A 19,851-nucleotide genomic window follows, 5' to 3' on the forward strand; every position below is an offset into this window, starting at 1 on the left:
ATACACTGCATCATGTAACGTGTAGAATTCAATGAGTTTGTTAGACATACACAACCACAAACGCCAGCCACAGTCACAATACAGAACATTTTTATCACTCCCAGAAGTTTCCTCGAGCACATTGTAGTTAATTCCTCTCTCTACCTTCAGTCTCCAGGTAATCACTGGTTGGCTTTCCGTCACTATAAAAAGTTTCCATTTTTAAAAATGTCATATAAAGGGAACTGTATGGCATGTACTCTTGTGTTTGACTTCTCTCATACAGTGTAATATTTTTAATATCCTTCAGTGTACAAGAGTTTCAGCTGTTCCATTTTCTCTGTAACACTTGACATTATAAGTATTTTTCATTTTAGCCATTCTAATGGGTGTATAGTGGAGTCTCGTTACAGTTGAAAGGGTCTTTTTCCTATAACTAATGATGTTGAGCATTTTGTGTGTGTGTGATGGCCTTTTCTGACCTTTCTAAAGAACAGCATTTTATTTTTTATTTCTCTTTTATTTTATTTTTATAATCTTTATATTTACCCTTTCACTTAATGCTTAGTTTTCTCTTTATATTTCTAGCTTCCTATAAAGGTAGCTTAAATAATTGAATTCAGCTCTTTCTTTTCAAACATTTTCTAATGTATTCTGTATTTTGGATGTATAATCTTTTGTAAATGTCAGTGGATTAAAAGATGATTAATAATGTCATTTAGATCTTCTACACCTTTACTACTACTATTATTTTGGCTAGTTTTCTTTAGGAAACACTGAGAATGACCCCTCTCATTCTTTTTGGCTTACTTCCTATATAGCATTTTTTTTATGCTGTTTCTATCTGTTTGGGTCACATTTAAAGCATGTCTCTTTTAGACTACATGCAGATGGCTCTTGCTTTTGTAAATAATCTAAAACTCACTGCATTTTGATTGGGTGTTGTCAGGAGTTTAGCTAAGCTACTCCATGGTATTGCATCCTAAACTGACTAGCCCTCCGTGCAAGCGCACACCCTAGATGGTAGCCATGCAATCACAAACAAACGTGAGTTCCTGATAGGACTTCCCCAACAGCCCTTGTGGTTAACAGTCTCTCCTGCCTCCCAGCTCCTGTATGCTTATGCACCCCTTAGACAAGATCTTTGGGGGTCTGACCAAAACTCTTACTCTTTTGGATTAAGTTGACCAATCCAGTTCTGGCCTGGGAACCCAAAAGCATTCCACCCACGAACCCTAATAAAGGCCTGTGCCCGGGTCTTGCCTCTTTCTCTTCTGCACTTTGCCTTCACCTCCCTGTGTGGTCCCATGGGACATGTCATCATGTACTATACTTCCTCCAGGACCTGTGAGTGATAACTTCCCTATTTCAATTTCTCTTGTGGTCTGTTGTTGAATTTCAGCTCATCATCTGGCACCCTGTTCTCCCCTTAACAAATATTGGGTTGACCAAAAGGTTTGCTGAGGTTTTTCTGTAAGATGTTATGGAAAACTCTGAATGAACTTTTTGGCCAACCCAATATTAATTTAATAAAGTCAAAACACGTGTGTAGCCTATTTATATTTAGTAGAAATACTGTTTGATATGCCATTTTGCTATTTTCCATTTTCTTTCTCTTTTTTGTTATTTCTCTGTTCCTTTTTCCTGCCTTTCTGTTAATCAGATATTTCTTTAGTATTCCATCTTATTTCCACTATTTGCATTCTAGCTATATTTCTTTGCATTATTTTTAAGAATTAGAATTAAAGTATATATTTTAAGGATCTAGGAATGAAAGTATATATCTTTAACTTATCCCAATCTACTTAGAGGTAATTCTGACTTGACTTACTTCTAGGAAAATATAGGAACTCTAGAGCTGCATATTTCCATTTTCTACCCTACTCTGTACTCTTTGTATCACTATGGTCTTATATATGTTAATTTCTCAGTAGTGCTTTATAATTTTGCTTTCAATGGATAATGCTCTTTAAAGGAAACTAAGAAAAGAAATGGTAAACATTTGACTAATAAAATATTGTGTTTACCCACATATTTACCATTTCCAGTGCTCATCACTGCTTTCTGAAATCCAAGTTGCTTTCTGGTGTCACACTCCACTTTTAGCATTTCTTATAGAGCCTATCTGCTGCCTCCAGATATTCTCAGTTTTTGCTTATCTGAAATTTGACAGATATAGAATTCTCAGTTAACAGTTCCTTTCTTGAATGTATTGTTGTAATAGTCTGACCTTCATAGTTTTCCTCCTATTTGTAACTTTTCAAGAGTAAACTCTCCTCTGGCTTCTGTCATCTTTTAGATACATTCCAGTTATTTTAAACAATTCATTTTCAAATTTAATCCTGTTCTTTTAATTTGTGGGAGGGTCTGAACAATCACTTTACTGTGTCATCATTACCAAATATCAGATAGCTTAATCTTGAATAATTTCATATTTTGTGCTAACGAAGAGATGACAACTCAGATCTTAGAAAATGTATAAAACCTGAGAAAATCCAGTATTATGAACTTGGTTCAAATCTTAGACATAAAAATAATCTGCTTCACAATACCTATTTTTAAGCCTACACAAAGCCTTAAGACTATGATAACATGCTCTGCTGCTTTTAATTTCTTTTAGAAGCCAAGAGATATTTATTTTATATGTGCTTTTCAATCTAAGCATATATTTCATTGAGGAAGTAGGGAAGGCGAATGATGATTTTGGCAGTGTGAAAAGTCTATATCTGAGAATATTTGTTGAAGATATTTCAAACTGCTCTTTTCTATAGAATTAGAATGTTCTTCTTGTTATGTTTAAATTTCAAAGGTCAGCTCTGAATTGGTAACTAGGTAAACCTTGCATTTACCTCTTTGGAAATTGAAGTGAATGTCTATTGACAAAATGGCATTTTATGAGTTCAGTGAGGGGATGAATAAAATGAAGCTTGAATGAAGGTGACAGTGGAAATGAGCAAGGGTGATTTGTTCCATAAAAAGCTTCCAAATGGTCAGATAAAAAGCCTTATTCTAGGTGCACCAAAACAAAACCTGACAGTGGCAGTAAGAGCTATTACTTTGAAGTAACTGTCATTTTGAGGGGATGATAGTGCTACCTCACAGAAACAAATGCTAAGGGAAAACAAAGTCTAAAGATGAATAGTTTTAAGCAACAAAAAAGAAGACATGCATCTTTACTCCCTCAAAATAAGTCAGGTTACATTTCTGTTCTTGACTTCTACCTTGTTGTAAATATCTAGCTGAACTTTTGAAATTCAAACTACATATTCATTAAGTATTTGTAGCAAAGTTACATGGGAAAGTATTGATTTTCTCCTCCCCCATCTTCTCCCCCTCCCTCTCCCTCTTCTCCTTCTCGTTCTCCTTCTCATTCTACTTCTTCTTCTTCATAAACTAAGATATTATAGAACATCTTTAAAATCTAATCTGTCATTCAAAATCTTTTTCTCTCAAACTTTTATGTTTTGAAAAAAATACAAAACACCAGGATATAATCTAATTTGTGGATCAAATCATTTCAGTTTTGATACTTATACTATGGCATTTGGTTGATATTAAACATAGGATTCAATAAATGAATTCATATACCTTTCCTCCAGTTGGGTGCCTTGCTGGTACTCTATCAGTGCAGCTATTCTTATTGGTAGCATCAGACATCTAGGGTGAATTCGGAAAACTCAGCCAGCTTGTTCAATGGCCTCAGAGTCAGGAAAACAATGTGCATGGACAGGACATGTGAGTATAGGTCCTGCAAAGCAGTCCACCTTGTCAGGAGATATTTATAAGAGGATTTGAGAAAATTAGTGAACATATTGAAAACAATAAGAGGCAGATTTCTCATTACTGGAGAAGGGATGTGGAAATATAGGAAGACAGACACCTCATAGTGCTAGATTGGATTAGGAGGTATTGATAAGCTCGGTTTTTCATAGATGATAGATAAATAGAAAAATAGGTAGATATGTATGTATGTATATGTGGAAATACTTGAGTCTGTCTGTGTGTGTGCTATTCCTACATATATATATATATCTTAGCTCTAGCCATTTTGAGAATATAGAAGAAATAACCTAAATCTTGGTTTTTAAATACTATTTTCCACTAAAAGGAATCCGAGCTCTGAATGGCTGATTTCAGGGCTGGGGCAGGAAAAGTTCAAGATGAACTTAAAACATCTTATGTTAAGAGGGTGCTCAAAGAATGATGAAATCTCAAAACAATAAAGGAGGCATCTTGAAGGAACTCCCACTGTCCAATCTGGGGCTATTTGAACATCAAAACAAATACTGATAATAGATTACCGATATAGTCCATACTTACATAAATAATTTAATAAAATACGGAGAAGAAAGGAATTCTGCCTTAAATAGAATGCTAACTAACAAATATAAAACTCATGAAGACACCAGAATATTATTATTTCTCAACTGTTAGAGTAACAATCTATTCAAGTAAGAATCATCAATGAATACTAAATCCAGTGGAAGAAATATCAAAGGGAAATGGGTTATTTACATAGTCTCAGTCTCAAAATATGTGTCCACAAAAACTTAGAGGCCCACCGCCTTGATGAAGTTTCTTGGAGTCTGATTGTCTAGGACATATTGCCAAGTTCACGTATTTCCTCCAAGGTGAAAAACAAGTTGCTGAATCTTGCACAGAAAACCACTAAAAAGTTTTAAGTCTGTAAATGTTGGGGAGATTTTGGAGGTAACTTATGCCACTCATTTTTAAGGTCTGGAAAAATTTTTAAATCATTATTATTATTATTATTATTATTATTTTGCGTTACGCGGGCCTCTCACTGTTGGGGCCTCTCCTGTTGCGGAGCACAGGCTCCGGACACGCAGGCTCAGCGGCCATGGCTCACGGGCCCAGCCGCTTCGCGGCATGTGGGATCTTCCCAGACCGGGGCACGAACCAGTGTCCCCTGCATCGGCAGGCAGACTCTCAACCACTGCGCCACCAGGGAAGCCCTAAATCACTATTCTTGATAATTTGCTTCCTTGTTTATTTATTCAACTTTAGGGGAATGCTCATTAAGTAGGTGTTGGGTTTTAATGTTAAGTATTTTGCTTTCGGAAAATTTCCTGTTTCAGTGTGGTATCTTCATCTGTGTACTGCTTCCTGCTTCTGGGTCCTGCTAGTCTATTCTGTCAGATATTAAACCTCCAATCTTGTATTTAATTTGAGAAGGGAAGAGGCACTCAGCCACACCAAAAGGAATTCTGTAGAGTTAACTGCTTTGTATGTTTATTTTAAAATAATTATTAAAAATTGCTAATCTATACTAGATAGACTAACATAATAACCCCCAAATATGTGACTTCAGCAATTATTGACTCATGATCCGTCTTGTTGCATCAATAGTCCAATGCATTTCCTTTCTTCCATCACAAAATGTAGAAGCAAATCTCAGACATCATAATATTTCTTTTAAAAATATTTTGATATGAAGTCTAAAAGATAAAGATTCTTTGTTAACATAAGCAAAATACCATTATTATAACTGTGCAGGAAAGGGTTAACCCATCAGGTCAGTTGAGAACCACTGGTATATAGCGGCCATAATCTGGGACTTAAGGTATTCTAAGGTCCCATAATCTGGGACCAATGCCACTGTGTTGGTCATTATTTCTAGGTCATTACAGTGTACAGAGCTAAGAAATGACTATTGACATTCTTTATTCATATTCAGGACTACAGGATTGTTACTCAGTTTCATCAGTCTTACATCTTAAATGTCTTTCTCCTATTCTGAAAATCTGGGTAACAAATGACATCAACAAAATTGTTCTTATGCTTTATTATTCAATATAATCACAGAATCAATAATAATACCAAAATAATATCAATTATAATTTAAAGAAAAGCTTTTTAATGATTTTACCATGAAATTTACTTATGGTTACATTTGTTTATTTTATCAAATTATTAGATAGATTTTCACTGCTGTGGCCTCTCCTGTTGCGGAGCACAGGCTCCGGATGTGCAGGCTCAGCAGCCATGGCTCACGGGCCCAGCCACTCCGCGGCATGTGGGATCTTCCCGGACCGGGGCACGAACCCGTGTCCCCTGCATTGGCAGGTGGACTCTCAACCACTGCGCCACCAGGGAAGCCCCCGATTTTTTTTTTTAAATAACCTATATGCCTTAAGGAAAAGAAACAGTTTGTGTTCTAACACTTCCTCATGTGTGTATTATTCCCCAGGAGAAATAACTTTATACCATATTAACATATTTTGCTTCCACTAACTCCATCATGTCTAATTAATATGAGCATATTATTTTGTCATATCATTTACCATTTACCACTTTAAATAGGATCTTTTTTATATTTTGCTTTTATATTTTATGATTTTAGATTTCTTATATTCTTCATATTCCTACTTTTCCTTTCCCACCTTCATTATATAATTAAATACTTTGTTTGAGTCAATATATACAGTTTTCATTATGATGCTATTCGCTATTGACCTGAGTATGTTGCCTTTCATTTTATTTCTTTTCTCATATATTTTTTATAATTTTCTTGATTTTTCACATTCTTTGCTTTCTGCATATCTCTCAGATCATTTTTCTTCTTTATTATAGATATCAATGTCTAAAATTTTCCTAAATACACAGATACAGTTTAAAGTAACAGTTCATTAAAAAATGTTTTACTAATTAAAAGAAAGATAAAGGAGACATTTTTGCTGAAAACTTATATCCCAACTTCTTCTGAATTAGACCTGTCACTCTCTAAGTTTGTTAAGCAGCTGTTATCTTGGGATACTCTTCATCTCTGTGTTATGTTTGTTTCCTACATTCCTGTTTATTTATTTTAATTTTTATTTTATATTATTTTATTTCTATTCTTCCTCGGATATTTTATTACTGATATATTCTCAGATTTATTTCACTGTGATATATATATTATGTGGGTTATTATAAGTTATTCCATTTTGGGGGGATCTTCCACAAGCTTTTTTAGTTTGGAGACTCCTGTACTTTAGTTTGGAGAAATTTTCTCATACTGTTTCTTCAATGAATTCTTTATTTTGGTCTGTTCTTCTTAGATATCTTTATGATTGAATGTCATTCATTTTTATTCTTTATTTTAAAAAATGTTTTATCGCTCCTATTATTTATATTTTGAGTTGTCTTATTATACTTTATGAGAAATGTCTTTGACATTTCTCTCTAGATAGGTAGCTAGGTAGATAGATAGATGATAGATAGATAGATAGATAGGTCTTATTAGGTATACATCAATCTTGTTATACATATAATTTTTTCTTGTTTTCTGAATGTTTCTTTTACATATAATAGCTTGCTTTTCCTGTTCAATAGATTCAATGTCTATGCTAATTTCTGACACTGTAAAAAATATCTTTTAATTCTCTCTTAATTCCTCTCTTTTCTTGTTTTATTATTTTTTTTTTACCATTTTCCCTTTTTTTCATTCTTTGATTTTTTTCATCACTGTCTTTAATGTTAGTTCTCTCCCCAGATGTCTAGTGATCACATTTCAAGGCAAAGCATGTAAAGGCTTCTTTTGCAAGCTCAGATTATTGTTGGCTTGGCTTGGGGTCTGAAGAATTTCCTGCAATGTAAAAAGGCAACGAACCAGGTTTTGGTCATCTAACAATGGGTACTGGGGAGTTCCTTGGTCTTTTATGATGAACATTATGGCTGATACTTTTCATTTTGTGGTAATACCATGGTGATAACATTGTGTTTCTCTGTGTCTCCCTGAACCAGCCTGGTATTGCCAAATCCAGATCAAATTTCTCTGGAAAAACAGGTCAACTGTCCTATGGTATTGAAGAATAGCCTGGCCTAAACTGCCAGTGGGTCAGCAAGGAGACCAGAAGTCAAACTGTCCCACAAGTTTAAACTAAGCTGTGTCATCTAAGATTATCCCCATCTTCTTCTTCAGTGGGTTATCCAACTCCTGAGAGTTTCCTCTGCTCCACTAGGTGGCTCAGCTTGTTTCTTATAATTATCCCTTTTAGTAGGCATTTATGTTCCATTTCTTGCTGTTCTACTGAATCCACTGTTCTTTGACTTTCAAGATGGTGTTAAGAGATACTCTTTGCTGTTGTTCTTTTTTCCCCTTTTCTTTGTCCTTGTTCATTTATAAACAAGCAGTCTTTTGAATTCATTTTTGTGGGTAGAGATTTAATGTATGTATTTTGCCTGGTGAAATGAACATATCAAAAAATAAAGAACAATTTGCAAGATAGTTTTTTTATTCCTTTGCAGATTGTGATGTTTTGAGTGAAAATAATACTTGGAAGTTTTGTGTTATTGTTTAATTTACCTAATTGCTTATAATACCAATTTTGCAAAATGTTCACTCTTACTATAGAGAAGCACCACGGCAAATGCTTTGCTAGGCAAACCTGTAGTTAAATTATCATTAACCTTTCCTGTTCTGACCTAATTTGAAGGGAAACTTACTCAACGATCACTTTTTCTCATTTTCTGAAGTAGTAGGTGAAAAAGAGTCTAGGACTTGGCTTCATTCAGCTGTTTTCCTGTAATTCTTCCATTCCTTCACTGATTGTTGAATGACCCCTTCAATGATTACTGAATCCATATCATGGTATAATATTATTCTGGGAACTAAAGAGATGTAAAAATGTATACAGTAGGCCCCTGACCCTCAAGAAACTTACCACGGTATTGTTTAGAAATACACAGATAAACACATACAGAAAACTAAATATATACACCACAAAATAACTATATAAAATATCATACCACAGTGTATAATCAGTTACATTAATAGAACCAAAAATAAACATTTTGATTTCATAAGATAAATTATTTGGGGCTAAAATTATCAAAAAATTGTCTAAATAGAAATGAGAAGTTTAAGAGGTACCTTGAATCATTTGTATAAGATTCAAGAAGGGCAGTTTAAAAGGTGAAAGTGGAAACAAAGATGTAAATGTCACGGTCTAAACGCGGGTTGGAAAAGAATTTCCAGACATAAGGCAGAATGTAAAGAAGATAGAATTTATTAGAGGGAAGGGTCGCTGCCAGAATAGCAGGCCGACTTCCTAGTAGTCTGGGAGAGTCGAGCCCAAACATGTGTTATTGATCAGTTTTTATAGCCAGAAAACAAAGGAATGGTCCGAGGTGAAAATTTTGTTTACTGATTGGTGGAGGCACATATACCTTCCTTCTATAGGGTGGGAGTGGGGACAGTCCGGTAGGGGGTGTAGTAACGCTGAAACTTTTTCAGGCAGGGTCGTCCTTTGTCCTAGGACAACCACAGTAAATATGGGAATGGAAAGACCAGTTTCCAGGTTCCATTCATTCTTTAACTCAACAAATATTTGTGGACAACTTATAAAATGCCAGTCAGTGTTCTAGGTGGAGATACAGATCATCTTAATGTGAGGTAATTGATCTGACTGAATTAGAGGGTTTTATGAGATTCATAGGGAACAGAAATTGACAAGGCTGACTGAGAACAATATTAGGCTCTAAAGCTGCTTAAGTCTTATACTTCCTTCCCCACGCTTCAGTTTCTTTTCTTGTTTTATCTGCAAACATAATGTGTATCAAAGACTGATGTCTGTACCTGCATTACTCTTAATTTACTGCTTTTTTTGCCTTCTGTATTTCATCATCTTATATTTGTTCAGTTGTTTTTACTTCTCTGCCTCACACATCTCCTCTCTTCTGAATTCAGGTAAATGTGTTATATACCCAGCTGTACAAAGTAAGCACGGTTATTTTAATGCTAAATGTTACCATAAGCCATGCCTTCGTAACTTTTTATTCGTAGTCTCAATATAGTTCCCTCCAATATGGAGAGTAATTTAGCTTCTGGCTCTTAGATTGTGAATAACTGAGATGGTCATTTCACTTTTGCTTCTAAAATGACTTGCCTTGGGCAGACATTCACTATGGCTGCAACTACACATCAGGCATCGGATGACAGTTCTTTGCCCTGAAGTATGATTTGTACTAGTTACAGCAACGTTACTGAGTAGTGATGTTAGCTGCAGTGGAAGATACTTCACTTTATTGGAGGTGATGGAGAAGGTCAAAGTTAAATACAGTTTTATGCTTTCAGGCACACTATTACATCCTGTTTTGCCTTCTTTGAAATAGGAATCTTTTGTGTTAATAGGTAAACTGGTTGAAGTACTATGAATCTACAATTTGCAGATTAACAATTACCACTTCAGCAGCCACCAATGAGAAATTCCGGCTAACCTCATCAACATTCCTTAGCAACAAGACACAAACGCTCAAAGGAGATGAGAACAGGCCACCTGTGGATGTATGGATACAAATGAAAGAAACAAAGAATGAAAAAAAAATAAAAGAAACAAAGAATGGCAGCACTGAGTATTTTTTGTTCACTCTATTCTTCACTCAGCAAAGATCTTTTCAGAGAAACTTATACCTATCATCATGGAGTAAGATTTCCTTTGGAGGAAACCACGTGTTCTGGTCTTTTATTTAATTATTGGGACTGATGAATATGTTTAAATATTTGTCATTTTGTTCTGTTTGACCCTGCTTTTAGCTTGGGCTAAAAGCTAAAATGGTGGATTTTGAGGAATGAATCCCCTCTCCCCAGTACTCTGCTTTTCTCCAAGATGACACTTGTGTCTGACAATTGCCACCATGTGTGTCTGCCTATCTCTTCAGCTGTGCCCTTGTCAGCACTTCCTCTCACTTTTCATCAGAATCACATTTAACATCTGCCCTTTAATGATCGGATGTGGCTATTAGCCTCTCCTGGGTGCCAACTTCACCAGCCTCTCTGGCTGTAAGATCACATTGTGACCTGCATTAATATTGATGCTATTAGTGCTTCCAACCTCTGCTCTCCCCTCACAGCAGTCTGTCCTCATTCCCATCCCCTTCCTTTGTAGCAAATAATTGTCACCATGGCTGCTCATCAGCTCTCTTTGGTCATTAAGCTCCAAACGTGCAGGTCTGACACCTGCAGCAAAGTCTGTATCTATTACCTAAGACACTTACACAAGCCAGAATCAAATCACCTGGTTGATAGAAGTCTTACCTGCTATACTTGATTTCAGTTTCAGTATGGAATTTACTGTAGCAGTGAGCTGAGAATTCTAAAGACATGAATTAGGAGAAGGGGTGTATATCATAGAGATTAAGACCATAGTGCCTGAAGTTAGACAGAGGTGGTTTCCATTCCAGGATCTGCTGTGAAGCCTTGGAAAGTCATAACATCTGTCTATCTCAGTTTTTTCATCATTATAAGGGAAATAAGAGCTCCCACTCATAGGTTTTGGGGTCAGAATTAAAGAAGGCAAAGTCTACATAATTAATCCCATAGTTGTTTGGTATCTGTGGACCAATGAATGCTACCTTTGTTTTTTTCATAGTAGTAGGTTTTGGCAAAAGTGATACTCTATCCTTGGACTAAAAGACTATACTTTTGTAAATACGTGTATTATTGATCTGTATCTTCTACATGATATCTATTTGACATTCATTTTATTGTCTGTCAATTATTCAATATATTAAATTTATTAAGCACGTTTGAGAAGCTGAATTATACTAAATAGAAAAAAATCTACCACTACTGACATTTTATATTTGCTTCAATTAAGGATATCATCATTTGTTTCATGATAAATGTAACATCTGTCACACCTCCATTTCCCACCCCCAATCTACTGTGGATATTGTTGCCAAAGTGGATCACAAATCAGAATATATCAGTTTCCTACATGAAAGCCTTTCTTCGTTAGCTCCCTGTAGCTTTTAGGAAAAAACTGATCTCTTTAATAAGGTACACGCTTGTGCTACATGACTGACCCTCAGCTAACATCTCTCCCTCATGTCCGCATTCAAACCTAGCAGAAGCATTTGAAACTCCCAGAGCCCACCTGCTTCGCTTTCAGCCCTGAGCCTCTGTAGCAACGTCTCTCTGTAACACTATGGGTGTGACTTTTATTCGACCATTTAGACATTAACTGCCTTGGGAACTTTTCCCTGACTTTACTTCATCTCATTCTCAATACCCGCCTAAGCCATCCCACTTTACCTGTAATGCTTCTTACATGGGCCTGACTCCTTTCACGACTCCCTTTGAGATCTACAGTGTTGAATGATTTCTCCTCATTGTTCTAGAAATTAGCATAATAGCTAGCACTTAGTATTATTTATTGATAGTTTTTTGATTAATAAAACATAGTTTCTTAAAATGTTTTATTGTATGGCAATATCTTTCATATAGAAGTCTTGAGTCTTAAGCCTTTGCAAATCAACTGGTGTAGGAAAAAAAGGATCTCTTTCTCTTTATTGACTTTGAAGAGTTGATGATTTATGTTCTGGTAAAGTTTGAAACTCCTTTAAGCTTTGAGTTGCTGATTTCGCTATTTTATCAAAGACATTTTCAGTTGGGCCTTGTTAGCAAGTTTTACAATTATGTCTCACTCATTAAAATAATATTGATGTCTGAAAATTAAGATAATAGTATTTTAGCTCCCCAGAGAGAAACAACAGGGATAGCATTACTTAAATAACAATAGAGGGCATAAAATTCAGTGTATTCTGCCCAAAGCAGGTGTTGAAATATCTGCTTCTTGCAGCCCAAAATCTACTTTTATCTATTGCTGGAAATGTGTTTTATGCTAGTAGCAATTTATATCTCATTGTCGTAGGAAAGTCATTAAGAAAAAAAAAGATAGCAAGAAATTATATGTCAGAACAGTCTACAATAACTTTTATATGTCAGTAAAGGTAAACTTCAATGCTTGCCACTGTGAATGCATGAAAAATATCTTCAGTATGAAGTGTGTTTGGTTTTTCTCATGTATTGTAGTGCTTATAACCTCCAATGAGACACTATCTTGTTTTTACAGACTTGACTTCTGACTTTCTTTATGACTTATTTGTCCTCTTATAATGTGCAATACTGATGAACATATGTTATATCAATCAAGATGTCGCTATCCTATTTATCTTTTGTTTAATCATCCTTTTTTAGGAAGCGATTGAGCTCTACGTTAAATTTAAAGCTCTCGTTGACAAGTTAGACACTGAATAGGGAATGAAGAGGAAGTGAAGGAACAGGAAGACTCTGAGTTAGTGCTTCCTCTAGCTGGACTAGATTTCTGCCTGATGGTAAACCAGGTCCAAGACAGTGAAGGGGCCGTTTCATGATTTGAGGTGAAAGTTTGGTGTGGTGCCCAGGGTGCTGCCACTCTGAGTCAGTTTTCTGGACTTGTTATATTATAAAACAATTCCTGATATGAGTGAATCACAGAAATGAAACTTCTTTTTTGGAGCACGCAGTGTTTTTATTTAGATGTTGTAAATTCCCTTCCTAATAAAATATGTGCCTCAGGGAGATTTTGTTTTTCTTTCATTTTAAAAAATGTTGTTCATCATTATTACTTATCAGTAGGAAGATGACATTTATTTACACCAGCAGTCACAGGGGCAAGAAGAATACACAGTTAGCAATCTGTACAGGCTGGACGATTTACCCCAAAGTAGTAATCTCCAAAACAGTGATGATCTTTATTACACCCCCAACATCTTCTTTTTTTTAATATATATTTATATTTATGTATTTATTAATTTTGGCTGCGTTGGGTCTTCGTTGCTGCCCGCAAGCTTTCTCTAGTTGCCATGAGCGGGGGCTACCCTTCATTGTGGTGCACAGGCTTCTCATTGTGGTGGCTTCTCTTGTTGCCGAGCACGGGCTCTAGGAGGCTGGGCTTCAGTAGTTGTGGCACGTGGGCTCAGTAGTTGTGGCTCATGGGTTCTAGAGTGCACGCTCAGTAGCTGTGGTGCACGGGCTTAGTTGCTGTGCCACATGTGGGATTTTGCCAGACCAGGGCTCGAACCCATGTCCCCTGCGTTGGCAAGCGGATTTTCACCGCTGCACCACCAGGGAAGCCCCACCCCCAGCATCTTAATGTTACTCTATAACTGTATTATTTGGGGCATATCTATGACAGGTAACAAAAGCTCACTTGAGCTCATTTTTAAAATGAAATAAAATAGTATAAGATTCACCATCCTCAGAATCCAATGGTCTAGGTTGCTCTAAGGAACTCAGGAAGACCCCTCTGTCTCTGTTTGCATTGGTATCTCCTACCTTATTCTCTCTAATATAAGGATTAATAAAGAACAAGTTGAATGAACAACAGCCTCAAAAGTAGCTGATATGTATTGGTCACTTATAATGTGTCATTTAACAGATCAAATGACTGACATACGCTATCTTGTTAGTTTGCTTTATAGTGTTATGAGGTTGATTGTTACCCTGATTTTATATTTGAGGAAGCCGGAGTTTAGATTAGTCAGTAATGCATTGAAGATAATAGTCTTTTAGTTTACAAGGTAGAAAATGCCTATCGCCCCTTTGCAAATGTACATTTTCATGCTCTAGGAAACAAAAGAGATCAGCACTAACACCTGCTATTTCCAATTTCAAATCTCTGGAGGAGGTGCTTGATATATTCCACTTTGGTCAAGAACCATTTCTCTAGGTCCAATCACCAGTGTCTTACTACTTGATGTCTGTATTATCTCTTTATGGTAGTCCAAATATAAGTGTTCTTAAATTTTACCCTAACTTAGATGATTTGAGGTCTCAGTCAAACTTCTCTTCTCTTTGTCTCCTTATACTTCATTTGAGAGGTTTTTTTTTTTATGGTGTCCATATGAAATTTACTCATTCTCTCTTCAGCTTCTTTCAAATTAGTTGTTTAATCTCTCCACTGAATTCTTAATTTTAATTACCACAATATTCAGTTCTAAAAGTTTTACTTTTAGAACCTCTTCTTAAAGGTGGATTTTTTTCTAATCTGCCTAACCATTCCATACAGTATTTTATTGCTTAATCATATTTTGACTCCCCTTTTAAAACATATGAAATATGCTTATTTTATAGTCTATATCTGATCATTCCAACGTATCAATCTTGTCAGGGATATAATTGTTCATCACTGATGACTCTCTACAGTGGCTTGTTTTCTCTGATATAAGATTAATTAATTTTGAGCTCATGGTCTATGATAGTTTTTTCTTTAAGAATTCCTTTGAGCCCTGCTGTAAGATACTTCCTGCAAAAAGACTGTGAACTTTGACTCTGCTGTGCTCCTTGGTGGCACTGGCAATCCTAAACCAATTTTAAATATCGGTTTGGATGTTTGGGCCACAAATCCTGCCTTCAAAATCCTTGCAAGGATTAGCTTATAGTTAGGAATTCTCAACAAAGACACTCTCCTCCCTGACATAACACAGAGGCACGAACATTTGGTACACAGTCTCTGGCAGGGTGGGGCATGAGGTTCTCACTCTGTGCCCTGATCTTTAAACAGAGATGTTTATCCCAACTTCCTGCTTTATAAGGGGCCTCCACTTTGTCCCCATTCTGTGTGCAGGGTCCATGTAACCTATCCTATTGTCCACTAGGGACTGGCAGTGTTCCATGGACAGCCACTAACAAAATATCTCATTGATCTCCCCAGGTTCATGATCAGTAGTCAGTTTAGCTTCTGAGCTTCCTCATACTTTCTTCCCAGCTCAGTTATACTTATCACTGTATGTGCCTTGTATCAGGTGTAGGAAGGCAGTTTAATATCTCCTACAATCATCCATTTTATAATAAATATTAAAAGTATTTTGCTGCTGTTTTTATAACCTCTTGATCTACTCCTCTACTTCAATTCAGAGAACGGAACAGCAGTTAAAGTGCAAAGATATTCACCTCAATACTATTTATAAGATAAAAAAATAAGCAGTATATTATAATAAGGAAAAAACTAGGATATAAATATATGTATATACTTATACCGATCTATACCAATCCTTATACCAACACACACACATACACATGCAGAAAGAAGCACATTAAGAAGTAAACAACAGAGCACCACGAGCAGTGTGGGGGCAGAGCCTCCAGCACTCCGGGATCATGATGAGTTGGGGTGGGGATAAGGGAGGATGGGAGTGTCAGCTGCTTCTTCTAGATGCTAGGGAATACAGCTGGACCTGGATCCAAAGCAGGTTCTCCATATTGACCATGGCAGGAGGAGAACGCTTGGCTGGAGGACCAAGCGGAGTGCAGAAGGCCGGAAACCCTGTGCCTTTGGTTGGAGAATTTAACCCATTTACATGTAAGCCGTGTGGCTGAAAGGGTCTTGGTGCTCCAGCTGGGTGTCAGGGCTAAGCCTCTGAGGTGGGAGAGCCAAGTTCAGGACCCTGGACCACCAGAGACCTCCCAGCCCCAGGTAATATAAATCGGCGAGAGCACTCACAGAGATCTCTGTCTCAACACTAAGACCCAGCTCTACTCAAGGACCAGCAAGCTTCAGCGATGGACAACCTATGCCAAGCAACTAGCAACAAAGGAACACCACCCCACCCATTAGCAGAGAGGCTGCCTAAAATCATAATAAGTTCACAGACACCCAAAAGCATACCACAGGATGTGGTTCTACTCACCAGAAAGACAAGATCCAGTCTCATCCACCAGAACACAGGCACCAGTCCCCTATACTAGGAATCCTACACAACCAACTGAACCAACCAACTAACTGCCCCCACTGGGGGCAGACACCAAAAACAACAGGAACTACGAACTGGCAGCCTGTGAAAACCAGACTCAAAACACAGTAAGTTAAGCAAAATGAGAAGAAAGAGAAATACACAGCAGATGAAGGAGCAAAGTAAAAACCCACCAGATCAAACAAATGAAGAGGAAATAGGCAGCCTATCTGAAAAAAAAAAAACAGAGTAATGATAGTAAAGATGATCCAAAATCTTGGAAAAAGAATGTAGAACATACAAGAAACGTTTAACAATGACCTAGAAGAACTAAAGGGCAAACAAACAGTGATGAACACACAATAAATTAAATCAAAAATTCTCTAGAAAGAATCTATAGCAGAATAACTGAGTCAGAAGAACGGATAAGTGACCTGGAAGATAAAATAGTGGAAAAAACTACCTCAGAGCAGAATAAAGAAAAAAGAATGAAAAGAATTGAAGACAGCCTCAGAGACATCTGGGATATTAAATGCACCAACACTGAAATTATAGGGGTCCCAGAAGAAGAAGAGAAAAAGAAAGGGACTAAGAAAATATTTGAAGAGATTAGAGGTGAAAACTTCACTAACATGCAAAAGGAAATAGTCAATCAAGTCCAGGAAACACAGAGAGTACCATACAGGAAAATCCAAGGAGAAACACACCAAGACACATATTAATCAAACTATCAAAAATTAAATACAAAGAAAAACTATTAAAAGCAGCAAGGGAAAAACAACAAATAACATACAATGGAATCCACATAAGGTTAACAGCTAATCTTTCAGCAGAAACTCTGCAAGCCAGAAGGGAGTGACAGGACATATTTAAAGTGATAAAAGGGAAAAAACTACAACCAAGATTACTTTACCTAGCAAGGATCTCATTCACATTCGATGGAGAAATTAACACTTTTATAGAGAAGCAAAAGCTAAGAGAATTCAGCACCACCAAACCAGCTTTACAGCAAATGCTAAAAGAACTTCTCTAGGCAGGAAACACAAGAGAAGGAAAAAAACTTACAATAACAAACACAAAACAATTAAGAAAATGTTAATAGGAACATACATATTGATAATTACCTTAAATGTAAATGGATTAAATGCTCCAACCAAAAGACGTAGACTCTCTGAATGGATACAGAAGCAAGACCCATATATATGCTGTCTACAAGAGACCCACTTCAGAACTAGGACACTTATGGACTGAAAGTGAGGGGATGGAAAAAGATATTCCATGCAAATGGAAATCAAAAGAAAGCTGGAATAGCAATTCTCATATCAGACAAAATAAACTTTAAAATAAAGACTACTGTAAGAGAAAAAGTAGGACACTACATAATGATCAAGGGATCAATCCACGAAGAAGATATAACTATTGTAAATATTCATGAACCCAACAGAGGAGTTCCTCAATACATAAGGCAATGCTAACAACCATAAAAGGAGAAATCGACAGTAACACAATAATATTAAGGGACTTTAACACCGCACTTTCACCAATGGACAGATCATCAAAAATGAAAATAAATAAGGGAACACAAGCTTTAAATGACACATTAAACAAGATGGACTTAATTGGTAATTATAGGACATTCCATCCAAAAACAACAGAATGCACTTTCTTCTCAAGTGCTCATGGAACATTCTCCAGATTAGATCATACCTTGGGTCACAAATCAAGCCTTGGTAAATTTAAGAAAATTGAAATTGTATCAAGTATCTTTTCCTACCACAATGCTATGAGACTAGATATCAGTTACAGGACAAAAACTGTAAAAAGTACAAGCACGTGGAGGCTAGACAATACACTCCTAAATAACCAAGAGATCACTGAAGAAATCAAAGAGGAAATCAAAAAATACCTAGAGACAAATGACAGTGAAAGCATGACCACCCAAAACCTATGGGAGGCAGCAAAAGCAGCTCTAAGAGGGAAGTTTATAGCAATATAATCCTACCTCAAGAAACAAGAAACATCTCAAATAAACAATGTAACCTTACACCTAAAGCAATTAGAGAAAGAAGAAGAACAACAAAAAACCCAAAGTTAGCAGAAGGAAAGAAATCATAAAAATCAGGTCAGAAATAAAGGGAAAAAAATGAAGGAAACAAAAGGAATGATCAAACAAACTAAAAGCTGATTCTTTGAGAAGATGAACAAAATTGACAAACAATTAGCCAGATTCATCAACAAAAAAAGGGAAAAGATTCAAATCAACAGAATTAGAAATGAAAAATGAGAAATAGCAACTGACACAGTAGAAATCCAAGGATCATGAAAGATTACTACAAGCAACGATAGGCCAATAAAAATGGACAACCTAGAAGAAATGGACAAATTCTTAGAAATGCACAAACTTTTGAGACTGAACCAGGAAGAAAGAGAAAATATAAACAGACCAAACACTGAAATTGAAACTGTGATTAAAAATCTTCCAACAAACCAAAGCTCAGGACCAGATGGCTTAAAAGGCAAATTCTATCAAACATTTAGAGAAGAGCTAACACCTATCCTTCTCAAACTCTTCCAAAAAATAGCAGATGGAGGAACACTTCCAAACTCATTCTACAAGTCCATCATCACCCTGATACCAAAAGCAGACAAATATGTCACAAAAAAAGAAAAGCATAGGCCAATACCTCTGATGAATATAGATGCAAAAATCCTCAACAAAATATTAGCAAATAGAATCTAACTTCATATTAAAAGGATCGTACACCATGATTAAGTGAGGTTTATCACAGGAACGCAAGGATTCTTCAATATATGCAAATCTGTCAATGTGATACACGATATTAACAAATTGAAGAAGAAAAACCATATGATCATCTCAATAGATGCAGAAAAAACTTTTGATGAAATTCAACAGCGATTTATGATAAAAATCCTCCAGAAAGTAGGCATAGAGGGAACTTACCTCAACATAATAAAGGCCATATATGACAAACCCACAGCCAACATCATTTTCAATGGTGAAAAATTGATACCATTTCCAGTAAGATCAGTAACAAGACAAGGTTGACCACTCTCACCACTATTATTCAACAAAGCTTTGGCAGTCTTAGCCACAGCAATCAGAGAAGAAAAGAAATAAAAGGAATGCAAATCGTAAATGAAGAAGTAAAACAGTCACTGTTTGCAGATGACATGATACTATACATAGAGAATCTTAAAGATGATACCAGAAAACTACTAGAGCCAATCAATGAATCTGGTAAAGTAGCGGGAAACATTAATGCACAGAAATCTCTTGCATCCCTATACACTAATGGTGAAAAATCTGAAAGAGAAAGTAATGAAACACTTCCACTTACCATTGCAACAAATGGA

The sequence above is a fragment of the Pseudorca crassidens genome, chromosome 1 (genome assembly GCF_039906515.1).
Source record: "Pseudorca crassidens isolate mPseCra1 chromosome 1, mPseCra1.hap1, whole genome shotgun sequence".
Classification (NCBI taxonomy): domain Eukaryota; kingdom Metazoa; phylum Chordata; class Mammalia; order Artiodactyla; family Delphinidae; genus Pseudorca; species Pseudorca crassidens.